Below are 20,273 nucleotides of genomic sequence, written 5' to 3'. Positions count from 1 at the left end.
TAGCTCAGACCACCTCAGGAGTTGGTGACTGGACATTGTATGAGAACCCCACTTGCTACTCCAACTAGGGCAAGAACTGATGCCCACAGTGGAGCAAAGGCATTAGGTGATGAGATGCACGATTACCTAACAACGATTGCAAGTGTTTCTTTCATGCCTCAAACGATCAAGAACCAGAGGTAGCGGTCAAAAAGAATTCATAAAGACAATCAACATCTTGAAAGAGAAGAATTGATAAAACCCCCACATTTCTATCCAGGCGACCAGGTGCTGGTAAGCAACTGTGTACGCACCTAGAGTACGCCCTGCTTTGAGGGGCCATATGAAGTGGAAGAAGTTAGCTCCACCGCTGTCAAATTAAAAGGGATGAGAGCGTGGCTGCACCTACGCGACATCAAACCATTCAAAGGCGAAACACCAAACCCTCCTGCAACAGCCCGCAGTGAATCAAGAGAAGTAGTTCTGCATGTACTGACCCATCCAAGTGAAGCAAGAGAAGTAGTTCTATGCATGCTGACTCAAACGAGAAGGAAAACAAAGTGCACACAAGCACCATAGACTAAGGTTGAACGTTTCTCAAAATGTTACATAGAAAAATAGACTTGCAGCTACCCTGGAACTTTTTTAGATAGGATAAAAAGGACAATGTGAACAAAATCTGGAGTTTGAAGAAAAAAAGAAGAGTATCGCTCATCGTTTATGCTACCTATTATAACAATAACACACACACTCTTGTATTCTATTTTGTCTTAAATATTACAGTTCATCCAGCCCTAATACAAAGAGGAGTAACTATTATTAGGTTTTTCAAAGACCCCAAGAATAACTGCATTGTTTGGAAAGTGAGAATTGCAACTATATTACAGTTTCTGATATAAACGTGATAAAAAAAAAGATCCTTGCATATTAATGTGAACACAAAATGGAGAGGCTTTCACATTTCAGAGATTCACTACCATCTATAAAGTCAATAGGTTTTCATGGAATATTGATGGTGATATCATTTGGTGTTATGATTTGTGTTTTTCTCCTTATTATTATGGCATTTCAACATGTTTTAATGTTTTAAAAAGTAATGCAGATAAGGAGGGTGCTAAGGAAACATCTATTATTGGCCCCACTAAATGTTCAGACAGCCTGTTTTATAATATAACTAAGGATCCATTTCAATTTAAAAGAGATGTTGAGAAGACCCATAATGGTATTAATATGCATCTTGAAAATTTGATACATTTAAAGAATAAACTATAGTACCAGCACATGAAAGAGGTGAGCAAAAGAAGGTCAAACGAAAGCCGCTAGGTTTGTTCAATAATACGGTATGCCATGAATGCAGCAAGAACATGTATTGCCAGAGAAATGTCTATACATGATGCAAACTGCCTCAGTCATCTAACAGCATGCACAAACCGGAGGACAATTTCAAGGAACATGGACTATGTTACGATGGCAATCAAAATTAGCATTCCCATATGAAGACACCTATGTGAAATAAGGAGGATGGAAAATGGACAAGCAAGAAGCCAATGTATCAATACCAGATTGGAGAACGAATAAAGGTTGTCCAGATGAAGAAGCTGAATTGCTCACAAATTAGTGAAAAACAAGGAGAGCCAAGATGTGGAGAGGCCTCAGCTAGTAATATATGGGCGTGTTATTACCAGTACGGGATGGGACGAAGGACTATTGGCTTGCCCTGCACATCTATTAAAGAAAGAATCAGCAAGCATAGTGCAGATAGTGAGTGACAAATGCCTAGTATCGTGGGCCAAGTACTCGAAGTTACTCACATGGGTCTACATAGAAGCAGGACCTGAATCTATAATACCACCAAGGAATGCCACAACATGCTTCAGGAATGATGGCCTGGTCCTGGTTGGAGAAAACCGAGTCCAGGAATGAAGGGAGGAACTGCAGTATTGATGGACCGATATTGGGCCTGTGGATCTAGAGCCTCCATGCAGTTGCCTAAGAGTTGGGGAGGCATATGTTCCATGGTAATGATACATGGTCCAGCACTGGTGATCCCCCAAAGTGGCCTTCAGATTGATGAATTTCCAAAAATGGATGAACACCTGAGGAAGAAGAGGTCGCTTAACCTCCATCGGCAGAAGAGAAGCAATTTCCCTGAAAAATCAATGGAGGCCTATGACAATATTCCAGATGAGCATAAACTGTTCAGCAAGATGGCAATAATAATGACTGCCATATTCTTGACAAGACTTCAAGCTGCAGTAAACGCCAAGTGGCTGCAGATTACAAGATGGGAGCTGCTGAAGACTATGAATGCAACAATAAAAGGAGTTATGCGATCACAGAAGAATTAAGAGCCATCAGACTGATGACCCTACAGAAAAGATATATCCTAAACTTGATTACAGCAATGGAAGGAGGCGTGTGCACCAAGATCGGGCCTTCTTGCTGTACGTTCATATCATCTCATGGTGTAGGAAATGGAACCCTGACAGAAGCGATAACCATGCTGACGACCCTGCTTACGAAAATGGAGGATTAAGTTGATGAGACAGCAGGAGAGGATTGGTTTTGTTCTTTATTGATGTGGATTCCAAACTGGCTGGCAAATGCTTGGAGCAATATGAGTGTTTGTATTGCTAGGATTCCGTCTAATAAGGGTCATCTTGGGACAATGCAAGAAGACAGCCAAAAAAGCAATTGGGATGAAGATCATAATTGATATAGACTCTGAAACTGGTGAACAGATGCAGAATGTGAGAAGTACCTGTGAGAATATAAAGAAAAGTTCCCTTGCACCTTCAGAAACCACGTTTTACTATCCCAAGGATCATAAAAAATGTGTAGGACATTGGATATTCTGTCCACCATCTGGAGATTGTGTCACATGACCTGGAGTGTAAATGAGTGTATAAAGAATGCAGGTCACCTGAGGAGGGGGTGAAAGATTTGGATTCTGAAGAAAAAGCAGGATGAAAAGAAGATGGAGATAAATGATGAAGAGGAGAAGACGACCATGGAAGAAGGGAATTTGGTCAGAAATTCGACCAGAGGGGGGAATGTAGAGGAGCAGGTAGATGCTTTCTCACTAGTTCCCACCCCCTCACCGCCATCATACTGGAGTAGTCAGAGAAGAGCAGTAAACGGGACCCCCTGTATTGTTCCCATACTGCATCGTGTGAACGAGAGACATTATGCACTCAGACAGCCATATTAAATGTACCCTTTCACTGAAAGTGTGGAAGTATTGTATATGGAAGGATGTCAGCATGCACCTATTGAATGTTAAGTGAAATCTGACAAGGGCAGAGTGATGTCATAAAGAAGATATATGAACCTATGCTGAAGGAATATTAAAATACTTGGGAGTAACTTTCTTTTCTTTAACAAAGCTTTATTCGGCATTAAAACCATTAGCACCACTAAAAAACAGATTTGCAGAAAGAGTAACAATGTAAATGAAGCACCAAGAGAAACATGTACTTAAAGCTAAAGTAATGGGTAATACAAAAAAGATGAAGTAACTTACTGGCCAATAACTGTAAATACACAGTAACAAAAGGTCAGAAATGAAACATATAGAGGCTTGCTATAGAGGAATACATAATGTGGCTAAAACAGCCATAATAGGAAGGAAAATGGACGCTTGCTCATATCGAATTCAACAAAGCTACCTCGGGGACAGACCAAGACTGTAGAATCAAGAGACGTGGGAGAACAGCTCTGTGTGCAAAGCCGTCGATGAGTCAGGTTGCCCCAGAATTAAGGATGCTATTTTTAATTAATTAGTACAGACACAAAAGGGAGTTCCATGGATAAGCTCTGAATGTGGGACATTCCTCATAGATTGAAGAAGAAGAAAACATCTGCAGGAGCCAACTGTTGGTTAATTAAAAGTGCACAAAGTTCATATGAGATAGAGTGAGCACGTCTCTAGAGGCCAGGAGGAACAATAACACCTAGCACAATTAAATCCAATAGCAGGAAATGCAAAGCTAAAATGGACATATTCATGGTCTCTTCACACGTGACTCAAAAGTCGAAAATAAGTGCTATTCATTAGAGCCTCAGTGAAGACAGGGGTGCACTCACAATCCCTTGGATGTTCCAGGACAGTGAGCAGTCAACAGGGTCAACTACAAACGGAAAACTTATACACTTATGGCCAACCGATGAGATGATGGACTAATTGGGAAAAAGGAGGGTAGTCTGACGTACATGCTGCTAAAGAGTCGAAAGTCCAAGGTTGAGATAGAATGCAAACCAATCAGTGGGTATGAGGGACAACCTAGCGTACAATGTCGTTCAAGGCATGCCCTACAGATAAGTGGTAGCCAATGATGCACTAATCCTTATATGTTCTACAAGTAGATATGTTCCCTTAACCAATCCCTTTCCTCAATAGGTTTTGTATTTTAACACGTAGAATGACGTCAGATGACGCACATTGGGGTTTAAGACCTTTGCATAATCAAGGTTAGTTTTGAGTGTGCATGCATCAGTACGTTGTTTGTCAGGTCTCCCTACTTTATAGTACTTTGCCATATTCCTTCAGTCTGTCCGATTTTTTGGTCCGAGATCAATATTTGTAATTCCATCTAGCACAAAAGACGCTTCAAGGTGCTAGAGACAAAACCTGCCACGTATGAAAAAGGGCAACATGACAGCTATGGCATTTAAACCTATTCTCCAAAAGTCCTAATATTGATTAAAATGAAGTGATTGCACCCAAACTGGGAGAACAATGAAAACGAAACCCATGCTCATGTTTGGAATAAATGAATTATAGACTTATAATCAGACAGTCAATTTCACTGGTCTGCAAAATAGCTACTAAATAAGGTGAAACCAGTGGCGGCTAATGAATTTGTAAAGTGGAGGGGCATAATTGCTTTTCCCTGAATTGGCCAGAGTAAGTGCAATTTCTCCCCTGAACCATCAAAGAATAAAACCATAAAAAAGTCTATACATTATCAACGATTCAAAAACAAAACAAATGTAACATACATCATATCGTTCATCATAAAATAATTAAAAGCATACACTGGGAAATGTACAACAGCTGACCTCTCATAGTTCATGTTAATATTGAAGATCTGAGCGCTATTTAAAGAGTGCCAATTCATGTGCCCTGATTTCGGCACCATTTAAACCAAAGCGATGGGAAGTGGAGCACAAATTGTGGCACACATTCTTTATAAAATATTTTCCAGCGCTTATTCACGTATGCTTTCCCTTATTAACAGAGAAATCTCCTTATGTCAATTAGGGAAACATCATGTGAAGGCAAAAGTGACACTTCTGTTAGTCCTAAGCGCAAAGGTAAAAAGACACATGCTTCCCTTATGTTTTTAGTTTAGTAAATGCCAGGAAGGCATAGTTCACGGGGGTTGACATTCACCTTTGATGAAATCGTACACCAGGGGCAAGATTACAGAAACTTTGCGGTGCAAGTGCGAAGTTGCACGCTATCAGCACTAAGGAAATGTTTGCCCTATTTTTAAAAACACTGGGACATATTAGAAAATCTTTGCACTGTGACAAGTGCAGTTTGGCATGATATAAGCACCAGGGTAAACATTGCCCTAGTGCCCATATCAATCCATAGTAGCACTAGAGCAAACTTGGCCCTGTTGCAAAAATGCATTGAAAAGGTATTTGTTTCTTTTTTTTTTTTCTTTTTTACACAAGGTGCTTATAACATGCCAAACTGAAAGCGAGATGGGAAATAGATCTGGGAATAGATATAACAGAGAAAGAGTGGGAGAGAGTGTTAATGTACCCCCCGGAAAGTGTCCAGGAACGCTAGATTCCGACGAATCCAACTAAATGTTTTATAGTGCACACAGTGGCTGGATTCAACAGGCAGGCACAGCCTCTCTGCCCTTGGTGTGCCATGGGCGAGGCGGGGTTGTTCTGGGTATGTGTAGGGGTGCAACGGTTCTGGGCCCGGATAGAGCAGGCTTGTAGGCAAGCCGGGATGGTACAGTATGACTGGTCCCAGAAAGAATGCCTGTTAGCCGCATACCCTAGAATAAGTAAATTCAAGCATGTGGTTAAATTTATGGACATGGTGTGCATACTGGCCAAATGATCTATTGCAATGGCATGGAAATCGGCAGGGGGCCCACAATACGTAATGTGGTACAAAGAACTAGAGCGTTGGGCAGAGGCAGAGACCAGGATATGGGGTGCAGGGGTGTCTAGATCAGAAGAGAATGTGAGCCTAACATATGAAGCCTGTAAAACATTAATTTGGGGCATGTTTTATCCCTCTGCTGACAAACCCCTGTGAATACACATGACTCACCTAGCACATCCATCAAGACATTGTGGAGAATGAAACAGAGGTGGGGCCGGCCACCCAACCAGTTACTCCCCAAGAGAAGCTGTTATTTATTGCACACCGTACCCCCCAAATGACTGTCAGCAACTGTGACAATGGAAACAGTTCACTGACCTACGAATGAAGACAGTTAAACATTGGTTGTTTTTGTTTTGTTGTTTGTAACCAAGCATATGAGGTGTATGATAAGAATGGCAACACGCGAACTGTTGAATAACTGGGATCTTATAAATTCCAATAAAAACACTTTATAATGAAAAAAATAACAACATGCCAAACTGCACTTGTCACTTTGTCACTGTGCAAGTTTCCTAGTATACCCCAGTTTTTTCAGAACTAGGTGCAAACGTTCTGTAATCTGGGCCCATGTCACCAACAGTACACAGGAGAATTTTGCACCTCCTTTTTCTGGTGTGAACTGCACTCCTCCCGCATTTTAAAGAACGACTTGCAGAACTACACGAAACCCAACATTCACTTCCACTGGCATGAAGTTTTAAAGTAACTGAAAGCAGGTAAATGGGAGGTCACGAGTGTGAGTTTCTCAGGTTGGATAGTTTCAGTAGGTCTCCTTGCCACATTTGAAACTGTGGGTAATTGTACCATTGTTTTGGTACCTGCTCCTGCCTGCGACAGTGAGAAGGAGCATGCAAACTAGGTTACACAGGCTCTCAGTGGATCACTGCCCCACCGGCATACATGCCAGCCCTGTGGATTTAGGTAGGAGACTGGGTGATGCTGTTGAGATGCCTCTTGGAATGTATAGTGTGTGTGGCTGGGAGTTTCGAGAGTGACCGTTGCTGGAGACTTCAGCATAGGACTCAAAGCTATGAAGATGTGCACGCCCTGTGTTCCTATCTTGGCCTAATACTGGAACTGAAGCATAAAGTATTTACTTTCTTTTATACTTGCTGTCTCCTGCCTGGTTCCTATGTTCAGTCCCCATGTTGAATACTTCATTTTGGTGACGAGTGATGCTTTAGGAGTGAGCCCATGGTGGAAGAAGTGCCAGGCAGAGGAGGGTGTCCGGTTGGCATGGGCATGGAGTCTGTGCTGTGATGGAGAGTGGTGCCACAGAGGGCTGTAGTGGGGCTCCTGCAGGAGGTGGCAGGTGTGCTGGAGACAGCAGGAGATCAGAAGGTGTCCAGTCCTGGACATGTCAGGAGGCACAGCTGGAAGCCTGAAGCGAGTCTCTGCAAGAGGCAACAGGAGTGGTGCTGCAGTGTTGGAGGAGTTGGAGGAACAGTTGCTGGTCAAGGTGTCTGTGGTGATGAAGTGCAGTTAGAGCATGCAGAACAGGAAACGTCCTGAGGGAGAGATTTGAAAGCCTGATGACCGGTACAAGTTTGGGCAGTTATTTTTGGTGGCTGACTGCTTCATGGTCTGAGCTAGAATGATGACGTCAAATTCCAGGCTGGGCTGTAGGCTGATGGCTCGTATGAAATCCAGTGTTAGATCAAACAAACTGTGCCTGCGGGAACAGGAGAAAAGGAGGACCTCACAACGTTTGTTACGTGATGACGTTTGGGGAATTACTCTATTGGAGGTTTGCCTTGAGGTAGTAGTCTCACAGAATTTGAGGCAGGAATGAACAGAGTTCGTACGAATTGTGGGACACAAAGTACTATTTACGGTTTATAACAATATTGCCAGTTTATGGTGTGTTTTTGTTGTTTTAGATGGCAATGGAATGCCTTGGCGCTGGGCCGGAGCAACATGGAGATTTTCGTTACATCCGGAAGGAGGATTTCGTCTGTTTTTAAGGGCTATTTATGGATGTTCTGATTTCTGTGGGTGCTGTCCCAGCGTTGGTACGAGAGAGCGGTGTTGTAGGTGTGTCACTTGTAATGCATACGTTTGTACAGGCAGGGTTCTGGAGTGCTCCGATATTCCAGAACCACTGAATGAGTGAGCAGATGATCTGCAGATGGCTGCCGTCCTCCGGGGGCTCTTAAAATAAAGGTAGACATTGAACCCCGATGATATTGCCAGTTATAATTTAGTACAATTGGCGACTAGGCATGCTGAAGAGCTCCCGGGAAAGTCCAGAGGTGCAGTGATTAGCGTGCGAGTGTTGAAGCTGTATGCAGCGGAGACTGACGTGCTGACGCAGCAATTGCAAGGGGAACGCACACCAGACACAACGCGAATTGAAAAGACAGCAAACTATACGTCGAAGGTACTGTTTGGGTGATAGAAATATAAAGAGAAAGGCTCGACTCACCGTGCACATCATTCAAGTGTGCATCAACAAATGGCCGAAGCAATACTGTTAGAAAAAAGGAGCTTAGAACGTGCATGTAACATGGCGTCCATTTTGGGGGCTGTGTAAAAGGTTGCCATGACAACCATTACCTCCCACGGCCACTCTTCCTCGTCCCAGTACTTACCTCATGAGGCACCCGCCTCCGACACAGGACCTTCTTCTATTTCTTCTTATTTCTATAACTCCTCCCCCACACCCACGTCACTTAGTTAAATTTTTCCTGCCTCCGGCAGGTTGGGCTTGTTTTTTCTTCCCTGCGCGGGGCGCTGGGGAGCTCCGAATGCTGGCCCCCTGGTGGGGCTTTGTGGCGGGGCCTTCGGCTCCTTCAGGTGTGGCAAGACTCCTGGGTTCCCTGAAGGGGCTTGGGACCCGCTTGAGTCAGGCTGCCTTGCCTGGTTTCTGCTGGGCTTTGGCCAGCGCAGGGCATCGTTGCCAGGGTTCTGGGAGAACGGACCCGGGTTAAGGTAAGGAGAAGGGGGTCATGTTTTTCCTGTTGCATGGCCATGCATGGGCGGCTGTGCACGGATTGGCGGCTCCTTTTTCTTGTTTGAGCCACGTGCTCCGGAGGAGGGTGGGCTCCTCCTCTGGTGCTGCAGGCATGTTGCCATATGAATTAATTGATGTTGCTCCTATTGGTTGTTGTTCTTTCTGGCCTCTATTTGAATGTGGGAGAGGCACGTTAGCAATTGTTTGTATGTGGAGCCTTGATTCGTTGTACGGGGGTCTTTGGTGAAGCAGGCTTTCTTGGTCACTGTTTTTGAGCTTACTCAACATGGGAAAACATTCTGCAAAGAGCAGGCATCTGGTCCTTTCTTCGTCTTCCTCTTCTCCTGATTTACACAGAGAGAAAGAAGAAGGCTAAGCGTTTTTCCCTGACCAGAAAGGAGTTGAAGAAGCTGCTTAAGCATCGTAGAGGGAGTCGCACACGTGCCCATGGACACAAGCGCAGGCGTCTGTCTTCCTCATCCTCCTCTTCTTCTGGCGCTGAGTCATCGGCCTCTTCTTGTTCCTCTTCGGCTGATGCTGAAGGGAAGTATCTGGACACAGAGGGAGTGGAGGAGGTGCTGGCTCATGTTGGGGATTGTATGGGATTTTCAGAGCCCCTGGTGCCGGTGGAGGGGGCCGACCCTTCTATTCGCCAGTATAGGCATACACCTAGGAAGGGGTTGCCATTGGTTTCCGATATCTGGGAAAAAATCCTCCGGGAATGGCATGACCCGGAGAAGATTGCAATGCCCCGCTTCATGTCCAAACTTTACCCTTTGAAGGGCGAGACTTTGCTGTCTGATCCAGTTGAGGTCGACGATATCCTCGCCAGCCTGGTGGGTCGCTCCTCTATGTCGGCCGAGGAGGCGGCCGTCCGGGATCCAGTGGACCGCCGAGTTAATTCCGGCCTTAAGAAGGTTCATGCAGGGGCGCATCTGGCCCTTCGAGCAAATATCTATGGTTCCTACACAGCTGAAACAGTGTTGAATGGTTTCAGGGAGTTGAAAAAGGCTGTCAATGAAGGCTCTGATTGTGCCCCTTTGCTTACAGACAGGTTGAGTTTTTGGCCGATCTGGCTTTTGATGGGGTGCGTGGTTCTGCCATGGCCATGGGGGCTGGTATATCTGCCCGGAGGCATTTGCAGCTAAGGGACTGGAAAACTGATGGGTCTCAGAAGGCAGCTGCCCTGAAACTTCCTTTCACTGGGTCCAGGCTTTTTGGTGATTGCCTTGAGGATAAGGTGCACAAAGTTTTTAGGGCGGACAAACATGCTGACAAACTTCGATGCAAGCCTCCTTCAACGGCCAAGAAATCTTCCTCTGGGGCTGGTCCAGTGACCAGCAGGCCTTTTCCTGGCTCCTCATCACATTCTTTTCGGAGAGCTAGGGGGGGGTCGGGGTCCTCCACGCTCTTCACGTCCTGGGCCGGCACCTAAGTCCTGACGGTTTGGAATTGCCGGTGGGCGGGCGGCTCCGGCAGTTTTTTTTCCAGTATGGGAAAGGTGGTGTTCCGACTCATGGGTTCTGGACACAGTACAATGGGGGTATCAAGTGCATTTCCTGTCTCCTCCTGTCCAGCATTGCATGGTTCGGACTGTGGTTCCCAGGTCTCGGCTCAAGAGGTTGGCCATGGACGCCGAGCTCTCCAAATTAGTGTTGAAGGCGGCCATCATGCCCGTTCCTCTCCCTGTGCAGGGTCAGGGGTTCTACTCACAGGTGTTCCTGGAACCCAAACCTTCGGGGAAGTACCGTCTAATTCTGGACCTCAAAGCCCTGAACTGCTTCGTCCAAAAGGAACACTTCAAGATGGAGACTTTACAGAACATTCTTCCGATGTTGTTAAAGGGGGATTGGATGACATCTCTGGATCTCCAGGACGCTTATTACCATGTGGCTCTCCGTCCCTGGCACATGCAGTTCTTCCGCTTTGCAGTGGGATCCCGACATTTTCAGTTCAGGGTGCTCCCGTTCGGACTGCGATCTGCCCCCAGAGTTTTCACCAAGCTGGTGGCTCCCCTGGTGGTGCACTTACATCTGCGGGGCATTCAGATATTTCCCTACCTGGACGATTGGTTGATCAAAGCGTCCTGCCGGCAGACTGTCATTTCTCATCTCCGATTGGTCTGCCAGGCATTGCAGGACTGGGGTTTCCTGGTGAACTGGCAGAAGTCCCAACTGGAGGCTTCTCAGGATCTAGTTTTCATTGGTGCACAGGTTTGCACCAAGATGGGGAAGGTGTTCCTGTCCCTGGAGAGGGTCTGTCGCTTGCTGACTGTTCTGGGCAGGGTTCTCGGGAGGCAGTATGTCCCGGCCCGCCTATTGCTGAAATTCCAGGGGCACATGGCTTCTTGCGTGTTTCTAGTTCCCTGGGCCCGTCTTCATCTACGCCCCCTGGTGTCCTACCTTCTCTCCCACTGGCTCCCTTCATCTCAAGCTTTCAAGGCTTTGATTCCGGTGTCTCTGGCGCTGCGGGTCTCCCTGCAGTGGTGGTTGAGGGTTCCGAAACTACGGGCTGGGGTGTCCCTGATCATTCCTCCTGTGACCACACTTACTACCGACGCCAGTGGAAGGGGCTGGGGAGCTACGTTGGGAGTCCTCTCTGCTCAGGGGTTGTGGGATCCGGAAGAGAGCCATCGGACATCCAATTGGCGAGAGTTGTGTGCCATTCTCCGGGCTCTGGTGTACTTCAGGAGGTTGCCGATGGGCCGGGCAGTTTTGGTCCGGACGGACAATACGACAGCTTTGGCTTACGTCAACCGCCAAGGGGGTTCCGGCCGCTCCTTGAATGCCCTGGCAGCTCAGATAGGTGCTTGGGGGGAATCACATCTGGTGTCCCTGGTGGCTTCACATATCAGGGGGGTGGACAATGTTCGGGCGGATCTACTCAGCCGCCGGTTTCCCTCCTCGGTGGAACTGGTCCTCTCGACCCAGGTTTTCTGCAGAGATCTGTGTCAGGTTCGGGACCCCTATTCTGGACCTGTTTGCGTCTCCAGCCTCAGCAAAAGTTCCCCTCTTCTGCTCTCGTTTTCAGACAGAGGGTGCGTGGGGGGTGGACGCCCTCTCTGTGCAGTGGCCTCAGGGTCTCCTTTATGCTTTTCCACCTATTCCTCTTCTGCCTCGGGTGGTTCAGCGCATCAGAATATCCAGGGTGACTGTATTGTTGTTCGCTCCGTACTGGCCCCGCCGGAGTTGGTTCCCCTCTCTGTTGGAGCTTCGGTGCCAGGAGCCTTGGCTGGTTCCGAAGTGGCCTTGTCCCCTTCTGGGGGAGCTACGGTTGGGGGTCTGCCAGATACAATGGGCAGTGTGGATATTGCACGGGCTAGGCTGATATCTCAGGGGTTTTCTGGTCCTGTGGTGGATTCCATAATGAATGCTCTTAGACCCTCCACTCTGAAGGCTTACGGCAGACATTGGAGCCATTTCCGGGACTGGTGTGGGCGGTCTGGGATTCCCCCCCTGCGTTCTGGCCTCCCCGCTATCCTTCAATTCCTCCGGGATGGGTTTGACAAGGGCCTGGCGGTTTCCACGCTTCGCTCTCAGTGGGCCTCCATAAAATTCCTTTTGGGGGACTCTGATGGGCACTTGGATGGGGAGGCGTTGGTGGGGAAGTTGCTCAAGGGTTTCCTCCTTGGGATCTCCCTCTTGTCTTAAAGTTTCTTCAAGGGCCTCCCTTTGAGCCCATTTCCATAATTGATATGAAACATCTGACGCTGAAGACTGCTTTTCTGATTGCCATAACTTCTGCCCGTAGGCTTGGGGAGATTGGGGCTCTGTTATGTCACCCCCCTTTCCTGAGGGTTCTGCCGGACTCGGTGGTGCTGAGGTGTGATCCGAAGTTTCTCCCTAAAGTTGTTTCTCGTTTTCACACCTCTCAGGATCTGGTTCTCCCTGCCTTTTTTCAAAATCCGCAAACGCCAGAGGAAGTGGCTTGGCATAACATTGATGTGCGGCGGGCGGTGTTGGAGTACTTGGCTAGAACTGCCCCTTTCCGCCGCTCTGACAGTCTTCTGATTACTTTTGGCCCGGCTGGGGCTGGGCGTAAGGCATCTGTAGTGTCCATTAGCCGATGGATCCGTCTTGTGGTCTCCATGGCCTATGTGGCTTCGGGCCTGCCTGCGCACGTTCAGGGGCGGTCCACAAGAGGTTTGGCGGCCTCATGGGCCGATGCTAGGGGGGGGTTTCTCTACAGGAGATATGTAGAGCTGCCACTTGGGCTGATCAGAGCACCTTCATCAACCACTATAGGTTGAATGTCTCCCACTCTGGGGTTGGTTCCTTCGGGGTTGGAGTTTTGTCTGTGGGGATGTAAAATTGAGTTATTAAAGGTGTGTGTTTCTGCACTGTTTTGACTCTGTGTCTCATTGGGACCTTTTTCCCCCGTTTGTTGCTTTGGTATACCGCATGAGGTAATTACTGGGACGAGGAAGAGTGGACGTGGAGGTAATGTTCTGATTACTTACGGTAATCTTCATTACTCCTAGTCCTGCTCTTCCTCGTCACAGTACTGACGACCCTCCTCAACCCTCCCGGCGGGGAAGGTCCCATGCTACGGCTTGGTAATATGAAACTAAGTGACGTGGGTGTGGGGGAGGAGTTATAGAAATAAGAAGAAATAGAAGAAGGTCCTGTGTCGGAGGCGGGTGCCTCATGAGGTAAGTACTGTGACGAGGAAGAGTAGGACTAGGGGTAATGAAGATTACCAGTAAGTAATCAGAACATCAGTACAGAGCCTTGTAAACTAACGAGGAGCGGAACGAGATGTAATTGGACATAAGCAGGACAATTGTCAGCGAGTCTCGCATAAGCCACGTGAGAGCAGCTGTTACTGTCACGTCTCCTAAAAAAGAAAGGTGAAAGTACACTACAAGGAACACTATAAACGAAATACAAGGAACATTATACATAATTCAAAAAAAGTTGTACAATTTTAACACAAAGTAGACACTGCATTAACATAAGAGCACCGTGGTCAATAAGGCAACACCAACTTTGAGGAGATGCAGCATGTAACAGCGCCGGCCCAGTTCCTTCCACATCCAGGGAACCCAATCTGTCCATGGGAACAATGGGTTGATGGTTTTTAAGTGTATCTGGGGGCGTTTGGGGGAGCTAAATGTAATGACTATTTAAAAGATGCTACATTGTTGAACTGTGTTGGATAGGAAGCATTGAGAATTTTCTGCGCACTACCTGATCTCAATGAGTTTGAGGGTGGATCAGGGGACAAAAACAGACAGTATGAGAATGCTTTAGGCAAGATGGCTAAACACTTTGGAAAAAAGGTCAACATTGTATTGGAGAGGTGCCGTTTCTTTTCAAGACGACAATTAAAAATGTAATCCATCGACGCTTACATGGCAGCGTTGAGCAGCCTTATGTCTACACCAGATTCACGGGAAGTGCAGATGAATACCGAGAGGCCAGTTGGTTTTAAATGTAGCAGTATCTCTCATACTGTCTGTTTTTGTCCCCTGATCCAAGCGAAGGACCCCTCTTTAGAGCAAGCACTGGAGATTGAACAATGGAACTTGGGGAACTGTGCATGAAAGAAAGGCAGGAGAGGGATGATGTCGGAGAAATTAAATGCATCCAAGAAGAAAAGAAAGAGGATAGTGAGGAGTCTTTAATAGCGCTGATAAAAAGAGTAACCACGAACAACTCCAAGGTGAATGCTGGGAAAGAGAGAGAAACAAGTTACAAGTTTAAAAATCGATGTAAAAAATGTGTGTGGAACAGGCGGGTAACATTGGGAAGTAATGTCCAGCGTTCGTTGTTGAGTGCTACAAATGTGGCCAGGTGGGACACTTTGCCAAGGTGTACAAAAACATCAGAGGAAAAATTAGGTTTAGGCAACAAACCACAAATAAGTCTTTGCAGAATACGGTTAGGGTCTTGGAGGAGGTTAAGGGCCCTGACCAACTGCTGTCCATTGCCAGCAACAGCATAGAAGATGTACATTGCCAGCAACAGCATAGAAGATGTACAGATGCACACCGTTACGTCCACTGAAGGAAATAGAGGACCCTGGGTACACATGCAAATCAATGATGTGTTTTTGCAATGTTTGATGTTGACACTTTTGTCACAGATTTACATGGGAAACTGGAAGAGTTACAGTGTACCAGAGTAAGAGCGACAGGCTATGGCAAGACACCGATAAACATCATTGGTTACACACGAGTAAAACTGTGCTTCAATGGTAGAGAAACCTTTTGCAAATTATATGTGGCAGAAAATGGGTCATCTGTGGTAGGATAGTGGGAGCAGGCCACCTTGCAGATCAAGATTCATCCAGGGGAGGAGGTTCCCATTTTGAGCATATTGGAAGACAACTGTGATGCACTAGCAAAAAGGTTTCCTAGGGTGTTTAATGAGTCAATTGGGTTACTAAGAGGTTTCCAACACAAAATAATCCATAAAAAAGGGGCGAAACCAGTGGCACACAAAGTGAGGAGTATTCCGGTTGGAACAAGAGATGTGCTACAGAAGGAACTCACCAGGCTTTGCAAGCAAGAAATAATCAAACCCATAGAGGGTTCAGAGTGGCTCTCTCCAATTGTGCTGGTGCAGAAACCTGATGGTGCCATTAGGATGTGTGTCGACCTCAGGGATCTAAACGCAAACATCTGGGTAGATAGGCATCCTCTGCCTAATATTGGAGAGTTGCTGGCAACCACGATTCCTGCAAAATACTTCACAACATTAGACCTGTCTTCAGCATATCATCAGGTCATGCTGGATGAAGAGTCCAAATATCTGACTTTGTTTGTTACCCCACTTGGGATGATGTAAATGATGGATCATGTAAATGATGATCCATCTAACCTGACTGAGTTGGTGTTTGGTATCACTAGGAGGTGGGCAGAGCTTGATCTTGGAGTGTGCGGTAGGGTTTTAGCTTGTCCTGAAGGTATTGAGGTTCAGTTTCATGCATTGCTCGGTGAGAGATGCATAAGGTTTTGAAGGTCACCCTTCGTCCAACCGGGAACCAGTGGAGCGTTTTGAGAGCTGGGGAGGTGTGATCTCTTGGGCCAAGTGCTAGTAGTAGTTTGGCTGCAGCATTTTGTGCTCTTTATAGTTTATTCAGGTGGTATGCTTTGATTCCGAGGTAGAGGGAGTTAGCGTAGTCCAGTCTTGACATTACAATTGATTGGACCGCAGAAAGTCTGTTGGGAAAGGAGATGTATGGAAAAATACACCTAAGAATTCTGAGGTGGTAGTGGCAAGACTTAGAGACGGTGTTGACTTGGTGTGAGAGGGTTAGGTCAGAGTCGAGAGTGCATCCAAGGTTTTGTACTGAAGTAGAGGTTGTCAGGGATTGCCCATGGATGATGGCCAGGGTAGAGGGTACGGAAGAAGTTCGGTGTTACCACACACCATGATTTCAGTTTTGGTGGGTTTAAGAGGAGGTGGTTTGTAGTCATCCCGTGATCAATGTCAAGTAGGCAGACGGCGAGGTCGGGCTGGCAGTTGGGATTTGAGTTAAGGACGTTTAGGAGGAGTTGGGTGTAGTTGGTGTAGTTGTAGCACAGGATATTGTGCAAATGGATTATTCGTGGCAGGGTGGACATATAGAGGTAGAACAGGAGGGCTGATAGGCACGCTCCTTGTGGAAGTCCGGTATTGACCAGTCGGGCGGCACAGACAAAGGAGGAGAGGAGGGTTACTGGTTTCCTATTGTCAAGGAAGTATGCTATCCACTTGAGAGTGTTTCCACGGATTCGTAGGGAGTGGAGGCAGTCGAGGAGAATTGAGTGGTTGATTGTGTCAAAGGCGGCGGATAGGTCAAGAAGACAGCCTCACTCTCCTCTGGGCCACCAAGCAGTATTGTGGGGCACGCATTTGCCTCCGATCCAGCACTACTGCTTTATCTGTCAATTATTCAGTAGGACAGATAAAAAGGAAAATAGATTTTTAATTGGCCCTTCTGGCAGTCTCTTGCCTCTAGGCCTGTGGTGTGGGTTCCAAAAAAAGTCCACACGGCACACAAGCACTCCACGTGTGGAGCCGCCGCCGTTGGAAGCACGAAATGGCAGCGATTGCCTTACCGAGGTTGCAAGTGCATCTGACGGGCGTCACCAGAGGGAATATCAGCATCGGAGCACCTTCCCCTGCCCAGCTGCATCCTCGTCGCAAGTGTTGTGGTTTGTTTAGCCCCGGAGACTCCCACAAGCAGGTCTTGCCCCACCCATCCCCAACAGGAACACACAGACACAGATCCTGCAGTATCGGGCTCCCGGCGTTCACTGCCCTGGTACTGGGACCACCCCCTTTATTATATACTGCATGCAACGGCATGATGTGGCCGCTGCGCCACATAATCACATCACATCTCATACGCGTCCCACCTACAGCTGAGCAACAGTTTGATGTGCATGCCCGGTGTGCATTCAGCCCTAGACCGGATGGGTTTTCTGGAAATGTATTTTGCTGCCATAAAAGAAAACTATGTCACTGCCAAAAGATTAGCCCTCTTATATTCTGCTGGCAGTGGGATGCACAACATTTTCAAAACTGCTGACCAAAGCTACTCAGCAGTCGAGACAGCGCAATCATACTTTTTCAGCTCGCAGCCTGACGCTGATTAAGAGAGTTTCCTGCTTTTCCAAGCCAGGTAGCTCCTGGATGAATCAACTGACATATTATGCACACCTGAAACACCTGGCTTCGACCTCCATCCCAATAGCAGACAAATGTTGTACGTTTTGTTGGCATGGTGCTATCCCAAGTATTACATGCTAATGGGACCGGTGAGAAGATTAACAAGAGTCATAAAATGACCAGCACAAGCAAGCCCTTTACAATACCAAAGATGCTTTGACGTCAAAAAAGAAATCATTTTGTTACTCCACCAATTTCATAAGACAAACAGAGTTGATGTTTGACGCCAGCCCCAGGGGTATGTGAACATCCCTGAGGCAGATCAGCAATCATGGGGTAATTGCCCCAATTGCCTAGGTCAGTAGGCAACTGACACCACTCGAAACTGGCTACAAATTAAGAAAGGCGATAGCTATATTCTGGCGGTAAAAATACTTTCATGTCTATGGGTACAGACATCCACTCATCCCCATCTTGAAGGGCTCTACTCTGCATCTCCAAGCACACATCAAAAAGTAGATCCTTCAATCACAAGAATACAAATTTAGCCGGTTTAACTGGCGTAGCCCAGACACCCCTGCCGATATCCTGTCAAGGAGCCCCAAAGAGGCTTTCAAAAAGGAAGAATAGACCGCACACAGACAAGAACAACATGTTCATTTTCTGGAAGAAATTGTGAAAGAATCAACAAGTGATATATGTTTGTCATAGACAAAGTTGCAGTTGCAAGCAGCAGCAAATGGGAGGGGTTTTTGGAGGCCCACTGGCATTGCATGGAGTACCATGCGATTGGCGCACCAAGCAAGTCCCAAGAAGTCCCGCTTGGCCCGACTCTCTGCTACCAGTACCACGTGAAAGCCTCAAACGCATGTTCATGGTCCGCGTTGAACAATCTACCACACCCGAGATCCTGCTGTTCAGAGACTCCCACGTTTTGATATCCTGTACTCCCAATCAATGGGTAATCCGCCTGGCACACGTCAGCCATCAGGTGGAAGACAAGACGAATACCAGGCTGAGAGAAATGGTGTAGTTGCGTGGCCTAGAAAAAGCCATTGAAGATCTCCTCCAAAGTTGCGCCTTCGTACCTAGGGAAACCTGACAGAATAGCTCCCCTCCAGTTAATGAACTAGGGCTCCCAATCCTGGCAGCAAATTAATGCAGATTTTGGATCACTACCTAATTGACAATTGCTTATACACGGTTTGAAATTGAGGGAAGCTGTGAGCTATTTAGCTTCTGCTTTTAGCTTAGAAAAGCCTGGTTAGCTTGACACCAACTACTACCAGGAGCTACTTTCAGCGCCCCAAGCCAACTAATGACTAAAAATATACATATTTGACATCCACTCTGTGTGCTTGGGACAATATAAATGAACTGAAGGACACATCTTTGCAACGTTTAAAGCATAAGGAATCCTAAATAATGGACAAAATGTTAATTTTGCATCTTATGTGGAAGTCAGATTTGTGGAACGCTATGTACTAGCTCCTCGCTCACCAGTGGTAGCTGTTATTTAAGACTTTTCCAGACATTCAAATTGTCCCCTACACTGCAGCATTTGCGGCCATTTCCAAGCTAGCAAAAACGTTGGCCACACATGGGCTGCCAGACACCCTGAAGACAGACAATGGTTCCATTTTCAGGACAAAGATCTCTCTACCTTCCTGAATGACCTAGAGATCATCCACACTCACATGACACAATGTTGGCTAGAGGCCAATGATGAATAGTGACATTTAATGTGTTTCATAAAGAAAATTTTACAAATCGTCCATGAAAAGTCCTTTGATTTCGGAAAGTCATTGTACCTGGTTTTGAGAGCATACTGAAAGGATTGAAGAGTACTCTTTATGGTAAGTTATGATACTCTTTATTGTCCATGGTCTGCCACGCTCTTAGGATCAGCGAGACGGTAGGGATGGTAAGAAAGGAAGACAACATGTACACAAGTAGGGACGCTGGACTTCCCCAAACCCATGAACCAGCCACGCTCACTCCAACCCCCCAACCGTCACTTCCAGAACCCCAATGACATCACGTTCCACAAGGAAGCTGTGACATCATACAACTCGACACACAGGAGACATTACTACACTTCTCCCTCCCTTGAAGATTACACAAAACTAGAAACGCAATGAGAATGGTGACCAGCACTGTTAACATTACTTTACATACACCAACACACACCTGATCTTTACTACAAAGCGGCCGACAATGTAAGAAAAAGCCAGGTAATGGAACAACAACCGGTAAGAACCTTCTACCAGACCAACCGGACCAACGAAATGCCAGGACCCATTAGAAAATACAAAATGTGTGTCACGAAACACTCGTCTTCCCCCCCTTACACAACACAAAACCGAAGCAAGGCCCACCGACGTAGAAAAAGGACAAATATGCTCCCCACGAACTCAACCATCTGACAGGAATACCACAGAGCACCAAAAATGTAAAACTTGCACAACCAACTGTCCTGAGCTGCCCCTCAGGACCCCAGGCCTGCCACACCCAAGCCTACCATGCTCACAAGAACAAGCACAAACTAATCAGCCAAACCAATGATGCACCAAACACTTTCTGCCCGGCCTACCCCCACCCC

At 46.7% G+C, this 20,273-nt stretch overlaps 1 protein-coding gene and 1 long non-coding RNA gene across 2 annotated transcripts in view; one reads left to right on the top strand and one right to left on the bottom strand.

The window, feature by feature from the left end:
- Positions 1-20,273, bottom strand: part of TMEM170B (transmembrane protein 170B) — a 267,443-nt gene that overhangs the window by 220,723 nt on the left and 26,447 nt on the right. The gene's annotated exons all lie outside the window — the stretch shown is intronic.
- LOC138497198 (uncharacterized) overlaps positions 8,796-20,273 on the top strand; it is a 146,677-nt gene continuing 135,199 nt past the window's right edge. The window contains exon 1 of the long non-coding RNA XR_011278537.1: positions 8,796-9,049. This is a non-coding gene — a long non-coding RNA (uncharacterized lncRNA). The remainder of the gene's footprint in view (positions 9,050-20,273) is intronic.

This window comes from Ambystoma mexicanum, chromosome 5q (genome assembly GCF_040938575.1).
Source record: "Ambystoma mexicanum isolate Mex_15411 chromosome 5q, UKY_AmexF1_1, whole genome shotgun sequence".
NCBI classification, from domain to species: Eukaryota; Metazoa; Chordata; class Amphibia; order Caudata; family Ambystomatidae; genus Ambystoma; species Ambystoma mexicanum.
The sequence above is the reverse complement of the archived record's forward strand: the minus strand, read 5'-3'. Positions and strand labels throughout refer to the sequence as shown.